Source organism: Trachinotus anak, unplaced genomic scaffold, assembly GCF_046630095.1.
Source record: "Trachinotus anak isolate AG129_WGS33_773 ecotype Australia unplaced genomic scaffold, CSIRO_AGI_Tana_v1 ptg000008l, whole genome shotgun sequence".
NCBI classification, from domain to species: domain Eukaryota; kingdom Metazoa; phylum Chordata; class Actinopteri; order Carangiformes; family Carangidae; genus Trachinotus; species Trachinotus anak.
Genome location: NW_027273859.1, coordinates 17114472 through 17135000, shown reverse-complemented (window position 1 = coordinate 17135000; position 20529 = coordinate 17114472). Strand labels below are relative to the sequence as shown.

At 39.8% G+C, this 20529-nt stretch overlaps 2 protein-coding genes across 4 annotated transcripts in view; both read left to right on the top strand.

Annotated features, from left to right (window-relative positions):
* The window catches only part of LOC139624205 (transducin-like enhancer protein 1), a 24812-nt gene extending 23307 nt beyond the window's left edge, over window positions 1–1505 (top strand). For all 3 annotated transcript variants that reach the window (XM_071483128.1, XM_071483127.1, XM_071483126.1), the window contains exon 20: window positions 1–1505. This exon is cut by the window's left edge and continues 867 nt beyond it. The gene's annotated coding sequence lies outside the window, so the exon portion shown is untranslated.
* The window catches only part of LOC139624209 (RNA-binding protein MEX3B-like), a 222134-nt gene that overhangs the window by 76223 nt on the left and 125382 nt on the right, over window positions 1–20529 (top strand). The window lies entirely within an intron of this gene.

Sequence of the window (20529 nt, the reverse complement as noted above, 5' to 3'; positions counted from 1 at the left end):
CACACAGTACTTAGAAAACACACATACAGTACTTTTTAAGCATACTTAAGGCCTCATTGACTCTTGGATAATGCTACTGTTAACTTTTGTGATGGGTTGATTTGATCGTCATGAGGCACAATACTTTTTCCAAATTCATACCCACTTCAGAACTTCAGGTGCCACCAAAAAAAATTTAAAGTCCTCTGGTATATGGATAAAAAAATAACTTACCAAACCAAATAAACTTTGAAAACAGAAGAGTATACTCTAATTGTTGTCTTCTTCTTTTTTTTCTCCTATTCCTTATGATGCTCATTGAAAGGCCAATAATTGGAACCCTGAAAGAAAAAAGTGCGAGAGGTAGAATGAACCCATGAACCTATTCCATTCGCTGTCCTTTTTCTAATGTCTGTTATCACAGATTATTTCTCTACTTATCTCCACAAATTCCGAAGTCTCCTGAATCTTGATAGAAAACAAGAAGAAAGAAAAGGGAGACGACAACATACAGTAACTTATTTTCTTAATTTCTTGACCTGAACACCCTGTTCTTGAGCATCACTGTTTGTCTTCAACTGCACATGGTGATGGGGTTTCACACTACTGAATTAGCATCTCAGAGACTCAGTATTGATTATTGGTCAGCTGAATATAGTTTCAGATTTACATTGTTTTTCAATATGGTCTTGTTGAAGTCTATACATGGCCCTGCTGTTAATTTTAATGCAGTTCATTTGTTTGTGGCCTCTCCTACAATAAGCTCAGTGGTTGAGGTCATATTAATTAACATGAATGGTGTCATTTTTTTTTTTCTTTTTCTCTTAATTAGAAATTAAATAACCCTTTGGTTACTGTCTTAATTGTGTGTAAATTCACCTCGACCCTGCCTTTATCACTCTTTGAAACACATTATGTCTTATTGTATGGATGGTTAACCAAGCTTCATAAACAGGGACCAACTAAGACTATCTAAACATGTGATTTAATTTTGTATTTATCGGAAATCCTATGTGAACAAGTGAAAAATCCTCTGTACCATATTCAGTAAACAAATTACATTTTTGCCATATATTGTCACTGGATTTAAAATTTGGTCAAACTGGGACAATGGCCAAATGCCCTTCAAAAGTAAAATGTTTTTTCCATTTTACAAAAAACTATTTTAGGTCTGCAACCAGGATTAGATTATTTGTCAAGATAGTCTTAATGAGGATGGTAGCATGGGTACAGTAGTATTTCAGCTTCAGGAAGGAATCAGTCAGTGTCAGCCATTAAAACTCATTAATTTCATGACTGTGCTTAGTTTTTTTTTGTTTTTTTTAATCTATTTTTGTCTGTTGAATGTTTGTAAAAATGTATATATGTTTTTTTTTCTTACAGGACATACTTTAGAAATAACAAACTTTTTTTGTACGTCTTTTACATGGAAAAGAAACGTCTAATCAGGAGAAATACTAAATGGTCTTAATGCTAGCTAATCTATAATGATGGAAATGTCTAGACAATAAATGTGTCTTTTGTAACTGAAGTGGTCTTTGACTTTATGGGTCGGTGCAAGAACACATTCACATGTCACTGATAAAATCTTGTTGGATCCATTATAGATAAGTGTGTTGGAAGCTCAAAGTTTTGAGAATAATCCTTGTTTACAGAAGATTTCAGACTTGAAAATAAGCCTTTGATGGCTGACGGTTCCTCATTGTTCCCTCACCCAAACTATGTATTACTGAAACTCTAAACAGCTCAGTGGCCAGGATAGGATAATGGTTGCCCTCATTTGGCTTTGTGTGGATGAAGCATTGAAATAAACTGTTCTTATTTCAGCATAAAATCATCATAAATCTTGCTGATTTATTGAAAATTATTGATGTTTTCAGTTGATGCTGAAATCAGGATAAAAAAGGGGACTTGTATTTACAATAGGGTGGACTGATTTGTGTTAATGGAGTCGAGATAAATGAAACAAGACTTACATTAGCAGGAATATCAGTGTGTTGTTATTAAGATGCAATAGCTTATTCTTAGCTTGGTTTATTCTTAATCTTGTCACCATATTTGCTTATTTCCTTCGTCACTGGGTCAGCCCTGAATCCCATTTGCTTATCGTGATGTTAACCTTTGTCATTGTGAAGGTGATTTTTGTGAGAGTGTGGGGTGTAAGAATAAACAGAGTCAAACTAAAAGGTTCCCACAACCTGCTAATTACAACAAAGCAAGATGAAGCAAAATGCTGTCCTGGAGAGTGGTATTGTCTTTTTGCGTCCTCTGTAAATCATATATGACACCACACAAAATTTGAAAGCTAAAAGCTATGCATTATCATTTCCTTTACTTACTAACCTTGCCATCATACATGTGTAAGAAATGGTGAGACACATAACTTACAATGCATCTTAGGCCATGTTTTGCGTGATTGGAAGTTGTCCTGTGTATGAACCAGCACTTGCCCTGCATAATGTAGGTATGACTGGATTTTTACTTTGATGTGAGTAAAAAGATATCAGTATAAAGATATAGTGATTCAGTTAGGGCTGAAATGTACCTGAATGGGATCAAGCCTGTATTACGTGTGTGACTCCACTTGACACAGCCACCAACTTGACTGTGAATGAGTTCTCCTTGAGTGTAGGCAGCTTGGAGGTATTCAGCTTCATGTGTAGTGGTTTGCTGCTAGGCTGTATGTTATTGAGCACCCCTGTGATTGACTGACAACCACGTGGCAACCTCTGTGGTTTAAAAATGAAGCCAGCACGAAAGTGTCAAAAACTTCAGTTCTTTGATTGGCCACTTGAGGCTGGCTCCAAAAGTGAGTCAATCCCCATTAAAATTGCCAAATTTACAGCAGACGTAAACATTTTTACAGCATGGTAAACGGTTTTGGTCTCCCTTCAAGTCCCTTCATGACAACTGCATGGGTAGTGTATTTTTATATAACTCACCCACTGGCGATGGCAGAGGTGGAGCATCCCACTCTGAGCTTCAAAACCACTTTCAGAAACCTCTGGGTGATGTCAAGGAGGCTACGTCCATCTTTACACACAGTCTATACTGGCGACCTACCCAGGTGGAACCCCACCTCCCACACAGTGTCAGCTGGGATAGGTTTCAGCCCCCCCATGACCCTCTAGGATTTCTTTTGCTTATAAACAGTTCAAATTGATAGTTGTCATCAATGTTTGTTTTGGTTCAACAACATGTGCCAGTTAGAGTTCTTGCAGTGTTTGTGGACCAGAGATCCTGTTACTGACCATTGTTCAGTGTGTTGAGTTGTGTATTTACTCAGTGGTAAGGTTTATGTCCCTTCCTGGCTGTCACAGACTAAGAAAATCTGCAAGTTGGTGGAAACAAACTTTGTATGCGGTTTGCCCAATCTTTGTAGGGTTCATCTACTCATCTTTGGATTTGTCTCAAGCTTTAGACTGAAGAAGAAAACCTGGTTTTGCACTTACACAGACTTCTCAGGAATCAGATTGTTGCTTGTTCCTATAGTTTCTCTCTGCTTTCTACCCACTGCTTCTGGATTCAGCTCCCAGCCTCTTGTGGCCTTGAATAGCATTAAGTGGGTAAAGGTGAGGAATGAAGAAGCTGGGTGGCTCACTCAACCAACCAGGGATATTTTAGTGTGCAGAAAAGTGAAGGTACTGATGTGTAGAGTTTTGTGGATTGTTTTTTCTCCTACGTGGTATTGATATGGAGGTATAGATAGTAGCAGAACAGAGCAGCTGTTCAAATCAACTGTGTGTTAAATAACCAAGTCCAATCCCCTGCTTAATACTAACACCCACAACAAACAGACTAGCACTCTCTCTCTCCCCTGATGTAAACTGTAAATCTGATTAATTACTGTGAATGTATAATTCTCTGTGGATCCATGGGTCTCAAACACAGACACTTGCACAAGCACACACACACATACACAGCGTTGTACTGTATGAGGTGATTATATGGCAATTACAGCAGTCACAGTGACAAAATGGAAGCTGATCCTTGGAGAAAAAAATGGAGAAAATGTCACTCCAAGTTTTCAGTCTATCCAGAGATTTCTGAGCTCTGAATCACTGCATTCTCTTTTGATCATCACCGCTGCTGCCTCTCTCCGATACACAGATGGATTATTCCCCCTAAATCTCCCAAATCCCTAATCCTATTTATCTCAACGCCACACAAAAAAGGTGCTCTCTTCCCACTGCTCAGCTTATGTGTACAGTATGGATGTGAGCATACGTGTATTTCTACTTTTATGAGGACCAGTTCAGGACATGACAGTGACATTTCAGGTGGTTTTCACTTTGAAAATGTTCTATTTTAGGATTTAAGTTTCAACACAGAGGTAATAATTTGGATTCATACTCCTACTAGTTATTCATCATTAGGGATCTGGACAAATGGGGATATATGAGTATATATGTGTATGTATGGTATATTGTTAGTGGCACCATTTTATCTAATTTTAATTTGTTCAATTGGTTCCAAATGGTCTTTCTCAGAGCTGCCTGCGTTTGGGACAAACTAAGTGGGAGAGACCTGCCTAAGTGGAAATAAATCATGCATTTGAATTAGATAAAAATACATAATTTCAACACCTTATCACAAAATAACTACCTTTACGTTAGGTGCATCCCAACATAAGGGATTGTTGAAGAATAACACTTCTTTTAAACTTTATGTTTGGTCACTAGGGGAAGCAGAAAAAGCTGTAAACACATATTATACCTTCTAAAGTTATGGAAAACATGTTAGCAAACATTTACACATCAAGCAACAAAAGAATTCATTTACAGTCAAATAGCAAATCTGCTGCTGAGTCGTCCAATATGTTCAGCAGCTGGTCTCTAACTTTGTCTGTGAGCTGTTTGGTGCTGAGCTGCTGGTGTACAGCGGGTTTATACACAAGAGCGTTTTTGCTGAAAATGGCTTCCTGCTGTGGCGGAAAACAATCTTGAACCAACCAACCTTGGGCTGGAAAATCAAAACAACCAAGGCTGCTAAAACACTTTACAGTCATTTGATTCATTCTTTTCATAAAGATATTGATGAGCGCAGCTTTAAGTTGATAATTTACACTATACCATGTGTAAAATGTTCATTCATTATCCTAGATTGCAACTTTTGTGGACTGACTGATTTGATTTTGCTGCTAGATTAAACCTGGAGATGTATTATGTAGTTTCTCACCAACCAGACTGAAAGTCAGGCTTTACCATCATTCTTATGCCATTTAAATTTTCCCCACTGAGTTTGTGGACATCACTTAAATGGAGCAGAACAGTAGAAGGAAGACAAGCTACAGTACACCCAGATTAAACTGAATTCACACAAATACGAGTAGGGGATAATGAGAGTGCAACAGCTGCCAGCACGAATAAAACCAGGCCTTTAAAACCATTACATCCTGTTATGCTGTCTTCAAGCCTCCTCCTTCTCTTTTCCTTTCTCCTCCTTTCTCTAGTCCTCCTCTCAGTCTCATTTATGTTTCCCTCCTCCCTCTGTTCTACCTTCCTTCAAAGCCTTTGTCTACCAAGATTTTTTTTTCCTTTTCTTATTTTTTTTTCTCTTTTTGTCCCTCCAGGCTCCCACACTCCCTCCTTCCCCTACCCTCCACTTTGTTTTCCCAAAAGTCCCCAGTTATCTCTTATGTGGCAAAAACTCCTCTCCTCTCCTCTCCTCTCCTCTCCTCTCCTCTCCTCTCCTCTCCTCTCCTCTCTTCTCCTCTCTTCTCCCATGAGCTTATTTGCTTTTTTCCTCTTTCCTTCCCATTTTTTGCCCCAATCTCCCCAGGTAGTCCACTGAGTTTTGCACCTGTGTGTGTGTGTGTGTGTGCACTTGCTAATGAGCTTAGAGCTGTCTCCCTCCCAAGGTGAGGTGCCATGCTGAGGTGATCAGCACCACTGGAGCCGCAGGTATCAACCACAAACACCTGCCTGGTTGCGCTCTACCACACACACACAAACACACACACACACACACACACACAAACACACAAAGTAATTTCCTCTCACATACATGCACACCCACACATAAGAAGAAAATAATTTCCTCTCTCCTTCTTCTCTCGTACACACATAAATGCAGAATAAATCTTTACTTACTTTTCTCTCTCACACACAAAACACTATACAAACGCACACACGCGCACACACATTAAATACAGTATGCTTTTTTCTCCTTCTCATACACACACACACACTCAGCCGACTGCTGCACAAGGCCGATAGCACAACTCTGTCCTGTCAACATGCAGGATAATCAGCTGCTGGGGATTGTGGGTAAGCTGTAATAATCCCTCGCATGGAATATGGAAAGCATCAGAGAGTTATTCAATAGGACAGAGATAAAGGTTTGTGCATGTTTGTGTGTGTGTGTGTGTGTGTGTGTGTGTGTGTGCGTGTGTGTGTGTTTGTGCGTGTGTGAGTGAGTGAGGCTTTTCCATCTTTAATATGCATCTTCACCTGAAGCTGACTGTCAGTTGGAGTTATTGAAACACACACACACACACACACACACACACACACACACACACACACACACACACACACACACACACAGAGCCCCTTTCCAGAGAAGCTGCAGCTGCTGAAATGTTCCCTGCCAGAGCGACTAAGTCTTAATTAAGAACTCCATCCTGAACAAGCCTCATTTAGTCAGAAGAACACCAGAGAACGCTGCATCATATTTAGCTGTCAAGAGACAAACTCCTTGCACAGAAGAGCCTCCAGTTCACATCTTCATCAAAGTGTTATGGTCAAACTAGGAATTAGTCAAAGAAAATCTGCCTGTTGTCATGTCTGTGGATCCTATATGAGTATAATGTGCAGAGTTTGTCCCCTTTTGGTCCATCAAAGGTTCAAAGAAGAATTATTTTGTCAAAATGTTTTCCTTGCAGTGGATGGGGTTTTTTGTGTAATGCCACTATTCATAATAACAAAAAAAAGGTTTCCCAGTGATGGTTGTATCATTCCACATAGAGCTCTGTCTTTCTGTACAGCAGCCGCTCTGAAAAATAATCACATTTTTCCACAGGGTATTATGCAGCAAGTTCCTCTTGAATAAAGTGAAGATCCACGAGGATTCAAGTGAAACCGAATGGGATTATTATCATCATGATAATCACTATCAGCTACTCTCTAACTCACATTTGGTGGACTATATATACTGTATACAATAATGAGATGTACTCCAAGGTTAAAAAACCTTTGACCTTGGAGTCTTGCACTTAGTTAATCATTGCTTATTTTTAACACCTCAGCAATTTATACACAATATTATTCTCATATTTAGAAAACGAAATAAAATATATTGACGTGTATTTACTGTGGTTTTCCCTGTTCCCATTGAGTATAGTTTGTATATGAATATACATATACAATATGTATATTGCAAGAAAAACATTACAATTACATTTCTAATAACCTTTTATGATTTCATTACATTTCCATTTTTTTCTCATTTGTATGTGTGCATTGAAATCCCAGTTGTGCTCTTTAGTCAAACTACAGGAACTTTATCGACTGTTTATTTTTTGTTTGTCTCACAGCAACATGAACCTTCAATAATTGTGATTTATGTTTCTAAACTGAGCTTGGTTTTTGTGAGTAGGACAACAACACCCATTTATGGTGGAATTGATCAGAAAATTGATGAGCAGTTCTCAGACACACAGCTCCAGGATTGTTTTCCCTTAGGACTGAAATCATCTATTGATCACCCAACTGATAGCTGTAAACCAGGCTCTGCTGATCAAAGACATTGATTGTCTTTACGATGATACCACACACCGTGGCTTCTCACTTTTGATCCAAAATGCAAAATTTATAGTCCACAATATATTGAAAAAAAGGAATGAGAAACTTTCTCATCAATCATTGGGGTACAAAGGAAATGAAACATCCTTTGTCAAAGTCTGGGCCATGCTAATCCCCTATCTTCATTCTTTTAGCCATAGCTCTGTGACTACACACACACACATACACACAGCAACACACAATATTTTCCATAATTATGCCGCAGGAAAGAGCTAACAGCGGATACAGATCCTAAACGGTGTGGGTCCTCCCCAGTGTCCGGATTTTCAAGGGTTTTAATCAGTTAAATATGTGCGTGGCTACGTGGCTAATCTGCTGGTTAATCTCACTAACACTTTTTATGGGATTGCTCGCTGCGGCAAGGATTACTGCACCATAGATCACAACCTGATTTCCATAATCCTCCTCTTCTGATAAAAGTCTGTTTGTCCCCCATCCTGTCCTTTTGTCAGACTGTGAAACATCACCAATTTATTTCATTTTTTTCTGGGTCTACTCTAAAGGCGTCATTCTACAGAGTCAGACAGACTCAATGTCACGTTCTCACAGTCAAATGGAAAAACACACAGGCTGTAGATGAACGGTAAATAACTATCGAAATGGTCTCCAGCCAGCCAGTCTGTACCTCATCATAATTATAATTATAATGGAGATTAAACACTGTACTTCAACTGTTTATTTTTTTTGCCGCATAAATGTGTGGAAAAAGAAAAATTGCAACATGAAGAGAAAGAAATGTGTGTGAGGTTTTTATGAAACCACAATTATTATTGAACAAATAAACCTGAATAATGACCAGCATTTTTCACTTTGCAGATGACTTCTGATATTGTTGATAGTGCAGGTTGCTTCTGTCTCTGTTGTGTGATGTTACTCTCAGATCCCTATGAGGAAGACTTTATTTGTATGAAAATGAAATTGGTAGCTATGTTTGAATGATATGAAAAATGTGGAGTCAACCAGGTTTTTGTTTTTTGTTTTTTTTTAATGAAACACAACCAAACTATATCCAACCATAAAAATAAATGATTTACACAACTCCCCCCCCCCCCCCCCCCCCCCCCCCCCCCCCCCCCCCAAATATCTAAAGTAAAATAAATTGAAGTTAACTAAGAAGTGTGATAGCAATGTTACATTTATTAATCAAATGTATTCATCATTTTTTAGCCCTGCTTGTGAGTTGCCTCCTGAGGTGGCAATGTCAGTCTGTCCACCACTTTGGTCTCAACTGAAATAGTTCAACAACTGTTTGGTAGATTTCCCTGAAATTTGGTGGAGACATCCAGGGTGTGCAGAAGATGAATCTTGATGACTTTAGTGATCACCTGACTAGTGCCACGAGTGGGTCAAAGTTTTGATTTATGCAGTTAAACATCTCAACATCTACTAACTGGGTTGACACATAACTTGCAGGTAGGCTAATCACGGTTCATAGATGCTGTGTCCTAATGTGTTTGGTGAGCTGACTTTTCCTCTGCTGCCGCCTTAAGGTTGACATTTGTTGTTTTAAGTGAACTATTGATTACCATGAACTTCAGTGCAGACATTGTTCCTCTCAAGATGAATTTTAATAGCGTTTGTGGTTTGTTTAAAACCATCATCAGGTCTAAATTTATCTTTGTCCAGTACTTTGGTTTATGACCTGCAACATGACCTGAACAAAAAAATCAGTTGTATTTTGTGTTTAGAGCCTATGAACAAACGTTAACATACTAAACTAAGATAGTAAACATGACAAACATTATACCTGCTTAGCATTAACTTGTTAGCATTGTCATTGTGAGCATGCTGATGTTAGCATTGACCTAAAGCAAGTTATGTCTAAGTACAGCCCCACAGAGCTTTCAACCTGGCTGTACTCTTAGTCTTGTTTTGACATTACTGATCTTACATTTGTCATTATTGTTGAGGAGGATGCACAGATGCTGTAGAATAATCTTGCTGAAGGTGACAGAGTTACTCAGGTCTATGAGTAACGTGAACTGTATGCGTTAAGCAGTTTAGGTTGAAGTTGTGGTTTTCTTTCCACTAAACATTCAGGGCATCACATCTGATGTTCATTTTGTCCCTGTGAAAAGCAGGATTTTGAATGTACGTACTGTATGTGCACATGTGGGTTTGTGCAACATATTTGCCCGTGTGATTTCTTTTTTTTTTTTCTTTTTTTTTTTTTATCTCTTGCTGTCTCTCTCCACTAGCCTCCATTTTCTGCTCCGAGGGTCCAGAGAATCCCCTCATGTGGAGAGAAGCTATGATAAAGTAAGCAGGAGGAGGGTGGGAGGGAGGGAGGGGAGGCGGAGGTGGAGGAAGAAGGGAAGATAGGGAGGGTTCTGGGGAAGTGGAAAAGAGGTAAGGACGTTGGAGGCAGAGGAAGACTGAGAATTAGGCTGGGAGTTGAATATGATCAGGGGAAGAGAGACTGAAACAAGGCTAACGGCGGGGTGGGGAGGTGGGGGGGGGCACAGGCGTTCGGTGGTGATGGCGTCGGAAATGGGGGTTTAACTGTATTACACTCTGGCAGCTCCATCTCCATCGCTTTGTGGGTGAGTGTGTAAGCTCGTGTGTTTACTTGAAGAGTGCATGCGAGTGTGTGTAAAATGTGTGTGTGTGGAACTATCACACCCAGGGGGCCTTTACCCTGTCAGTGCTCAGCGATAATCAGCCTCCATCTCTCTCCTGATCCATCTCCACCTCTATCTCTCCCCTGCCACTATCACTCACCTCGCTCTCCTCCCCCCTCTCCTGCTCTCTCCTCCATTTTTCACTCTCCTCACACCCACTCCTCCCACTTCACACAAACACACACATGCACAGATAGTGTAGATTTATATGTGTGTGTCCGTGTGTGTGAATTGATTCAGCCTCTGCTCTTTCTAAGCATTCTACAAGCTCCATTGGCCCCTCACTCTCCACTGAGCAGCATCTGTTTCACACTCCACTACTGCTGTATGCCATATCACTCCATCTCTCTCTCCCTCTCTCCCTCTCTCTCTCTCTCTGAGGCCTCATATGTCTCTCTCTCTCTCCTTGGCTGCCCTCTCTCTTTTGTCTTTAGTGCTTCCTGTATTCTCACACTCTGTTTTGCAAATCTGATTTCTTTCAACCCCTCTCCCTCTCTCCACCCCATCTTTACTCCATATTGATTAATGCTCAGTTGGACTGAGTGAAAAATCTTAAGAGTTCACAGTGTATCAATAATAGGGGGCTTAATTGTAGGTTTTGATGGCTTCCTGGAGGGATTCTGGATTTAGAAAGCTTAATTGCTCAATACCTCATGGTCTCATGACTGATCTAGTCCATTGGCCAGATGGGGAAGATTGTGGTTTCCATTAAATGTTAATACAGTTAAGATGTCAGGTTGGCTTTTTACTTGCTAAACCAGACCATGACCTCAACCCAGTCTTAGTCAAGTGCTGTAAATGGCTAAACATAACCATAAAAAAGATTATTCAGCTTTATGATTGGATAAGGTAGGGAAAATGAATTAAACATTTAAATCATCAATAAATAAAACAAAACAAAAACGTTTGGAAGATCCATTGTCAACATTGTCCGACTTCTCAGATATGTTAATTAACACTTTGAGGACATATGTCACAGATGAACTGACACTGCTATGGTCAGGATTGGGTTAGGTGTGGACACAAAAACAACTCGGTTAGGGTTAGGGAAAGACCATGGTTTGGGTCAAAGTACTTTGTTAAGGCTGGACGACCTTTGTTGTCATGGTTGCAATGATGAACATGTGGTTAAGGTTGTAGGACGACTGTAGTTCTGGTTAAAAACAACAAGGTTGACTGTTGGTTGGGAAATGAATGGCGGTCCAATGTTTTGTCGACCCATCCAGCCACCCCAAACTCCTCTGTGTGTGGACTTTGTCACTCGAGAACAACGTCACCCGACTTCCTTCGTTGCTCACATCTTAGTTTCTGCAGCCACTGGAGGGCTTTGCCACTTGAACATAAACATGTCGTTTGAGGGCAGTTGCTGAAAAGACTGATGCTGTCTCACACAGCCGCTAGATGTCACCTAACAGTAAACCATGACTATGGGTCGTAAGCTGCTTGCACCAATGACCTACGGGCTTGTTTTTTTGTGGGAGCACTATCTCATAAATTCACTTCAATACTTTTGCCGTGGTCAGCGGATTTGCTTGCAGAGACAAAACAAACCTCTTCATTGCTTTCCCATTGAAATTCATTTGATAACCTCATGAAATGTTTCTTTGAATAACTTTTCATTGGTTAAGGAAACTGTTGGAATTCATGTCTACGAACCACCATTAAGATTTAATCAGACTAGTGGGAGCACAGGTAAGTTAAAGCAGATAGTGGTGGCTGCAGTGTTTGTTTGTTGGAGGCTCCAATGACAGAGAGGTTTCTGTTTTGTTATCGTGGTGCTGTCAGGTAGCACTGACTCTGAATAAAGGCAGTTAGTGTGCATATCTAATTTCCTCAGGAGAGACTGCAAGACAGGCTGTGACTCACAGCTCGGAGAGGAGATAATTACTGTTTCCTCCTCACCTCTCCTCCTCTCTCCCCTCCACCACCTCCTCCATCCCACCCTCAACTTTCTCTTTTTTTTCACACTGCTCTTCCTCTCCAGCTGAGTGATTACCCCTCATTAAAAATCAGAATAAAACATTGTTAGCGCAGATCGTTAGGGCGCTCTCTCCCGCCTCTCTCTCACCCACTACTCTGTCGTTAGCACTCAGCGCAGGCACTAAACGAGCGGCCTTTGAGGAATGTTATTCTAATTCCAATTAGCTCTCCAGGCTTGGAGGGGAGCCAAGTCCCCGAGAAAAACACTAAAGCTACGGGCACTCGTGCACCAATGAGAAGCAAATAAGGGCATACATACACACAGAGGAACAAGCATACACACACACACACACATGCTTGAAACAAAACACACACACATACATGGATAAATACACTGAAATGATGTGCACGCTAATTTTCAAGAGACCAAACACATACATACACACAAACACACACACACACACACACTCAAGTGACACACACTGAATACTCTGAGAATAGCAGCGGCTAATGGCTTTGGCAGCACTCTCACAGGGACCTGAAGAGCAATTAGGCTCCAAACTACACATTGTAAATCCCCTCTGATTACTGTGTGTGTGTGTGTGTGTGTCTGTGTGTGTTAAGCGGTGTTTATCTGCCACCAATTACCTCGCTCTGCCACAAGAGACGTACACTGGATAAATGGAATCTATAAACACACACACACACAGGTGCGTGCGCACACATACACTCATTTAGTGCATGCACTCAGGTAAATGTGCACAGTCATACAGTGAGTAGGACACACACACACACACACACACACACACACACACACACACACACACAAATACACACTCACAGAGTAGCTGTCTTATCAGTTTATGTTGGTGTGACTGGAGGATTTAGTCACATGACCTGCAAGACAGGAGCAGCCAGGCGCCAAAACTAATTTCCACCTTCAAAGACTCCCTTATCTCCTCAGACGCTGTGTGTATATATGTGTGTGTGTAGGTGTGTGCGCCCACATATGTATGTGTGTGTTTGCCTGTGTATGTGTGTATGAGAGTTTGTGTGTGTGTGTGTGTGTGGTTGATGATCTGATGTCCTCTGACAGCAAGACTCGCAACAAATCATGTATCACTGTCTCATCTGCATCAACCACACAAGCGCACACACACACACACACACACACACACTCACAAACACAGAAAGAAAGCAAAGTAGAGGGATACAGATAGATAGATCAACAAATCAAGAGATAGGACACACACACACACGCACACGCACACCCACATACACATGCACAGCATTGCATGGGGGGGGTGAAGACAGATAGGGCAAGTGAAGGATGTGAAGCGTGGAAAGAGATGGAGGGAGAGATGGATTTAAAGAGGGAGGGAGACACAAAGAAGAAGAGACACATCAGATTCACTGTCATATTTCTTTCAAACAACGGATAAAAACAGTCTGACAAAGCCAAAGTTCAGGAGACATAAAGACAACAATCTGTATTCCAACAGCTCGTGTTTCACAGGGGCTTCTGAGGTAGCAACGCTTGTCCAACCTGTGAGGGAAAATATCAAAGGTGAGCTCGCGGAGAAAACAACCAGTTGAAAAACAGCACACCTGGAGGTACGAGGATTTCAAGCGACAGCAGCAGCGGTGTGTTGTATATTTCATGGTGCTCTTTTGAAGTTATCCCTACATTTTCCACCGGCTCTTCAAAGGTCAGGCTGCTACTGCATTTCATCATCCCACCCCCACCCCCTTCCTGTACACCATGACTTTCTGCATCTCCTCCACTTTCACTGATGTTTCGCTCATGTTGTATTCTCTCTGTTCACCCCTTTTTTCTAGCTCTTTCTCTGTCAGCAATGATTTCTCTGGAATCAAGACAAAATTAGAATGAAATGAAATCACATCTAATGCCTGGTGAGTGATGTGTGAGACACAAAGAGAGCAGGTACAGGGTGTTGAGTGCAGAGAGAGCATCACTTTTCCTGACCTACATGATGAACAACAAATCAAAACACAGATCAGAGGAGAGTATCATGTCTGTGTGTATGTGGGTGTAAGAGTGAGAAGAAAACAGATGTTATGTGTGCTACCCTTTCACTATAGGTCTGTGATATGAGAAGCACTTTATGCAGTACTCAATAAAGTATTAAACTCCAATACTTGGTATATGGTATTTCATTGAATAATAAACCTGTCTGTGGTAAACTATGATTCTCAATCTATCTACCAACAGGCTAAGGGAATAATCCTGGTTTTAATAACCCAGTAATGTTACTGCAGAAATATATGAATTAAACTCTTCAGTTATACAGATTGTGATGAGAAACAACAACAAAAACACATCATCTCAGTTTTGACCTTGTATTAAATTAATTCAGAAATTCAACATATCAAAATACAATACATTGCTATTCAGTCTTTAGTCTGTGTTAACCTGAGTTCAATTTCTGTTTCAGTTTGTTCTTCAACCAAGCTTGCATTCAAACTCACACATGTCAGAATGCATTCACCAGCAAACAGTCCAACATAGAAAAAAAAACACAATAAACATTATATGGTCTGTGACAACTTTCACACATGTTCAGCTCTCTGCTACACCATTGTTTCCCTTTTTTCCATCTGTCTCCCACCAGCTTCCTTCTCATGTGATTAATCAGAGGTCAACTGGAAACCAGACTCTTCCAGGTCATTAATTCTGTAAAGTAATCAAGAGTTATTATTAAACATTTTACGCACTGAACAATATATATATATATATATATATATATATATAGAGAGAGATGTTATGTGTGCTACCCTGGGTATATATATATATATATATATATATATGTGTGTGTGTGTGTGTGTGTGTGTGTGTGTGTGTGTGTGTGTGTGTGTGTGTGTATATGTGTATATATATATATATATATGTATATATTTGGACAGCTGAATTATAAATCTTGCTATACATGCATGAAACATTTCAATAAATCTCATACACATTCATATCAACTGAAGAGTTATGCATCTTATCAATAATTGGCAATAATCCACATATTTAAGATCATCATAACTGATGTAAATGAGGTTATTACATATGCTTGACATACAGTAAGTGTGGATCAGATGCTTTCTATAATGCATTATGTAAATGCTCATGTTGGACTAAACACTTGTGTTTTCTGTATTCATTATTTCCAGTCTAATTGCCTACTAGGAGTCATTTACGTGAAAATAGCTGTATAATGTAAAATAACTGCAAATGAGCTAATTAATTATCAGGTGAGTCAGAATGGCGACTCTCTATCATTAGCTGTAATTGCCCTGCTAATGATACACACAAAGTCAGACGGGGTGATTGTGCATTCATATACTGTATGAATGTGTGCAGGATATTCTTCATATATGTGTGTGCGTGTGTGACCTATTTGTTAATGTGTGTCCTTGTCTGTGTGTGTGTGTGTTTGTGTGTGTGTGTGTGTGTGTGTTTTTGTGCCTGGATGTGTGGGTCTGCTTTGCTATGTGTGATTTGTTGTCCACATCATATCCATTAGCATCCTCCTGACCTGAAGCTGTTCCAGCCAATCAGATTTTAGCGTGCTGTCAGCAGGTGCTGTCAGCTCGCTGTGAGATTTATCAAAGTGACGGGGCGCACTGCGCAGCACGACAGCAGCATTTATCTCTCTCTCTCTCTATCTCTATTCTCTCTCACTCTGCGCACGCCCAGACATGCACGCACACACACACACATCAGAGCACCACATGTGAATCACATCAGCATCACTTTATTTACCGCAGAAGCAAAGGATGCTCATGCTGAAGAAGACAAATACCAACAAGCCATGTACCACAGCGACGTTAGAACATACAAACTCACAATTTGAGGCCAACAAGATAATTATAGGAATAAATAATTATTACTGTTCAATAGGTTGCTGCAGGAGTGTCAATTCATCAATTTGAAGAGTGATTCGTACATGCCCGCACTTTCTCCAGAAAAGGTCTGATTAGGAAACATAAGTGAAGACACATCGGAATACTTCTTGCATGACTGGCAATTAATAGTTGGTACAATGTTATCACAAAATATTTGTATGGTGGTCAAAACTACAAGTATAACATCGAAGCTGTAATAAACCAGGATTCTCCTATAAGTTATCAGCCAAAAATTCTTACTGTAGTTGCTCCCCTGGTATCTTGGGAATGGGATTCCACGTAGTTGACTATTTCTTAGAACTGTAGTTCCAAACATCTGCAATGAATATCAAACTTTTATGAATATGTAACAGTATCTCAGAGCTGCACTCTGATCAGATAAAACCTTGTAATTCCGAGCTGACGATACAGATGCGGAGATGAATAGATGGCGTGAATGTGTTCCACCAGTCTTTTGTATTAAACTGATACATCACAGTTCTTTAAATACAACATCTGACTGCAGCTCTGCTCTGTAAATGGCTGCAAACGGTTTTTTTTAGGTTCATTACCCACAAAACGTTCTCACATTTCATGATTTTCCCCCTCAGGACAGTCCACACACTGATATACACAAATACACCACACACCGTGCCACCCACGACCTTTAACCTTTCACTGTGCCACGACCCCATCACGATGATGTACAGCAAGCTCATCATCTCCATGGTAACATGAACTAGTTGCACAGGGCAGCGCCACAGGGGAGTGTGTGCACATGTGTGTGTTTTGTGTGTCTGTTTTTATGCATTTGTGTGTGTGTGTGTGTGATGAGGCTCAATCAGTGAAGGGGGAGGGGACTGGACACACACACACACACACACACTCACACACACTAATAGGGCTCTCCATCTGTCTATGTAAATCAATCCTGACCTTTGTTGAACTCTGGCTGTGCTGTTTGACAGTTAATCACTTGATAAGTGTGTTATGTGTGTCTGTGTCTGTATGTGTGTGTGTGTGTGTGTGTGTGTGTCTGTGTATACAAGTGTTTTCATTCTTTGCGTGTGTGTACGTGTGTCTTTCTGTCTGTGTGTGCATTTGTGAGCTACTGTTTCTTGTTTAGTGTAATTGAGTACAGAAAAACAGCAGGCCAGAAAACCATCAGGCAAGATGGAAGTAGTACAGTTTATGTATGTGTGTGTGTGTGTTTGTGTGTGTGTATGTGTGTATGTGTGTTGTACTGCAGGACAAAACCACAAACTGATTGACGTGTTTATTCATGTATTTATTTTATTTGTTATTATTGTCACTATAATAATAATAATAATAATATTCTTATTCTTCTTCTTATTATTATTGTGTGTGTGTGCATTCTGCATTGTCTTCTGTTTGCGAGTGTTGTGTGTCCATACGTGTTGATGGGTCCAACTCTGTAGAGTTAAATTTCTCCCTGGGGATAATAAAGTATGTAGCAATCTACCTATCTATCAAACTATCTGATCAGCATGTCTGTTGAAGAGAATGATGGACATGTTATGTTTGGATGAGAAAGCATCTTCATGTATGAATAAAACATACACAATAAAATGCACACTGTACAGGTTACAACATGCAGATCACGACTTTGTCTTCTACACGTATGTCTGTCTCTGTGTTAGGAACCATGTTTTTGTTATTTGGCTGACTATTAAGAGAGTATAAGGGTGTCTGGTGCGGTGAGCTTCTCCCAAAGCTGTTTCAGTACATCTCTTTATGAGGATCAAGTGCTTAATACCTGGAAACAATCTTTGTTTGCCAGCTATTAATAGTTTTGAGGGAGGAAGTGAAGAGGAGAAGCAGTTAAGGATAGGTTAATAATATTCTATATATTTTCTGGAAATAGCCCCAAATAAATACAATAAATATTTACTTACAGACCCTTGAAAAAAAATTACAGCGTATATCTATGAAGATTGGGTCTGAGTCAACAAGTACTCAAAGAGAGGATGACACATTGTAGTGTTGGCCTTTTCATGGTATTTTTAAGCACTGCATTTATACATATGTTTATTTTCACAACAGTGTCACCCCTACTTATGTTTACCTTTAGCAGAGTGGTAAACTTGATGGCAGCTGCTTTAAACCAAATCTAGGTTAGATTCCTGTGTGAACAACATGTCGATATCAGCTGCTTTTGTGTGATGAAGGAAGTCAATATATCAATACAGTTTCTAGACAAGATCTCTATAGTTGTGTGGGATAGGAGGGTCATTATGTCAGTGGGTGCCTGCATTGTGTGCAGACGCATACACATATAGATGTCAATGGACTGCCGGTGGATTTGATAGATGAATGTAAATGCACACAATCTGTTTTTTAAGCTTTGACTTGGATAATCCTCACGGAATCTGATTTTTAGAGGTTAAAAAGTCGTTTTTAAATTCCAGTGGGGATTTCTGCCTCAGACAGGAATACTGATGTCTGGTCTCAGAAGGGGATTCGGTTTATAGAGAGGGACTCAGTGGACATTGACAGCAGCTGGAGCTTATTGACAAGACATCAACAAAACACTGTTTAGACACTGTGAAGTATACAGCCTGGTAACCACCGCCATCAGCCCAGCAAATACACATCGACTTTTACTATTTTAAAAATACTTTACATGGTTGAGCAATACAGCCATTTGAATGATACTGCTGTGGAGCCAAATTGCAATACACACACAAACACACACACACACACACACACACACACACACATACACACACACAGTGTTCTCAGACTAACCTAATCAAGCTAATCTGTTAGATTAACACACATTATAAAACGGCCACTAATCCCTGCCCGTCCTTCTGCAGAGCTAACTGAGCAGAAGAGCAGAACATAAACAGAAGAGCAGCAGTCATTTAAAACTCACAAAGTCTATAAATCATCACAATGGTTTTGTTTAGACAACAAACACAAAGGTTTCCTATTATTGCTTTTTTGTCTTATAAGGCCCTCAGAGGTGTGACACGTCACAGTTATCAGAAAGAGACATGCAGCTTCCTTTGAAACTATTGGACTTGAAGTGCAACAAATGATTTGCTTTCTATGAAATCATAAAATAAATTTGGTGTTGGTACTTTTGTTGATTCAAACCTGCAAAGTTTGGCAGTCCAACATTACAAACTAAGGTCAAGACAGCTAGAATTTTTCCAGTTCTTTTTTGTCATCTGAAACAGCCTCAGCATAAGGGTATAATAAGATAATATAGTGTATCATTTGGAGTTACTTTCTAGCATATTTCAAGTGGTTAAAATGCAGCAACTTTAAAGTATATCTTATCAGGCACAATCAAATTGAACAATCAAACATATTTAATCAAATTATATTTAAATTATATAATTTAATTCTAATAATGAAAGACCTTTAGTGTTACATATTACAGGCACAGTACGAAAAGGCAATCTTGTATTACAGGAGGCTGCTGCCCTCTTGCCTGCAGAAGTGGAATAGCAGTGTGGTTACAGTTCCAGTGTTAACCATCAGCTGAATTTACATACTCTGAAAAACTGATGTTTACAGCTTTCTATTTACAGAAAGAACTAGAACTAGTTACAGAAGAGCTGTGCATTCAGAGAGCAAAATATCATTCCAAAAAATCATGGTTTCATGGTTTCAATACATCAGAAAGTTCAAATGAATTCAAAAACAATTCCAGTTTATGATGCTGTGACACAATATGCTGTGACCCCCCCCCAAACACACACGCACAGATTACCAGCAGACACTGCTGAACGCTATGTGCCTTTGATGACATTGTCAAAACCAGACATGACAAACAATATGACTGATATCCAGCGGGACCAGACAGTGTGTGTGTGTGTGTGTGTGTGTGTGTGTGTTTGTGTGTGTGTGTGTGTGTGTGTGTGTGCACTTGCATATGTCTGACATGGAGGTGGATTTGAACAGACAGTCTGCTGTTCCAGATGTCATCGGAGTGACCAGTGGTCCTATTTTCTGACCTCTGACCTTTCCAGATGGTGACACCCCAATCCATCATAGACCCCCTCCCTGTGTGTGTGTGTGTGTGTGTTTAAGTTTGAAATAATTCAAATACTTTGAGCGTAGAATATAAAAGCTTCAAAATGATGTATGAGTTTTTTAAATTTTATAGAGCAGATGTCAAATTAAAACATTTTACAGTAGTTAATGGCAGCAGTAATTAAACGTATATTTTATATTATATATTTTTAAAACAGTTGCTTTATGCGCACAATGAACTTTATCCACTTTGTGAGAATACAAACAGAGAAAACTACAATTTCACAACAACCTATGAGCAG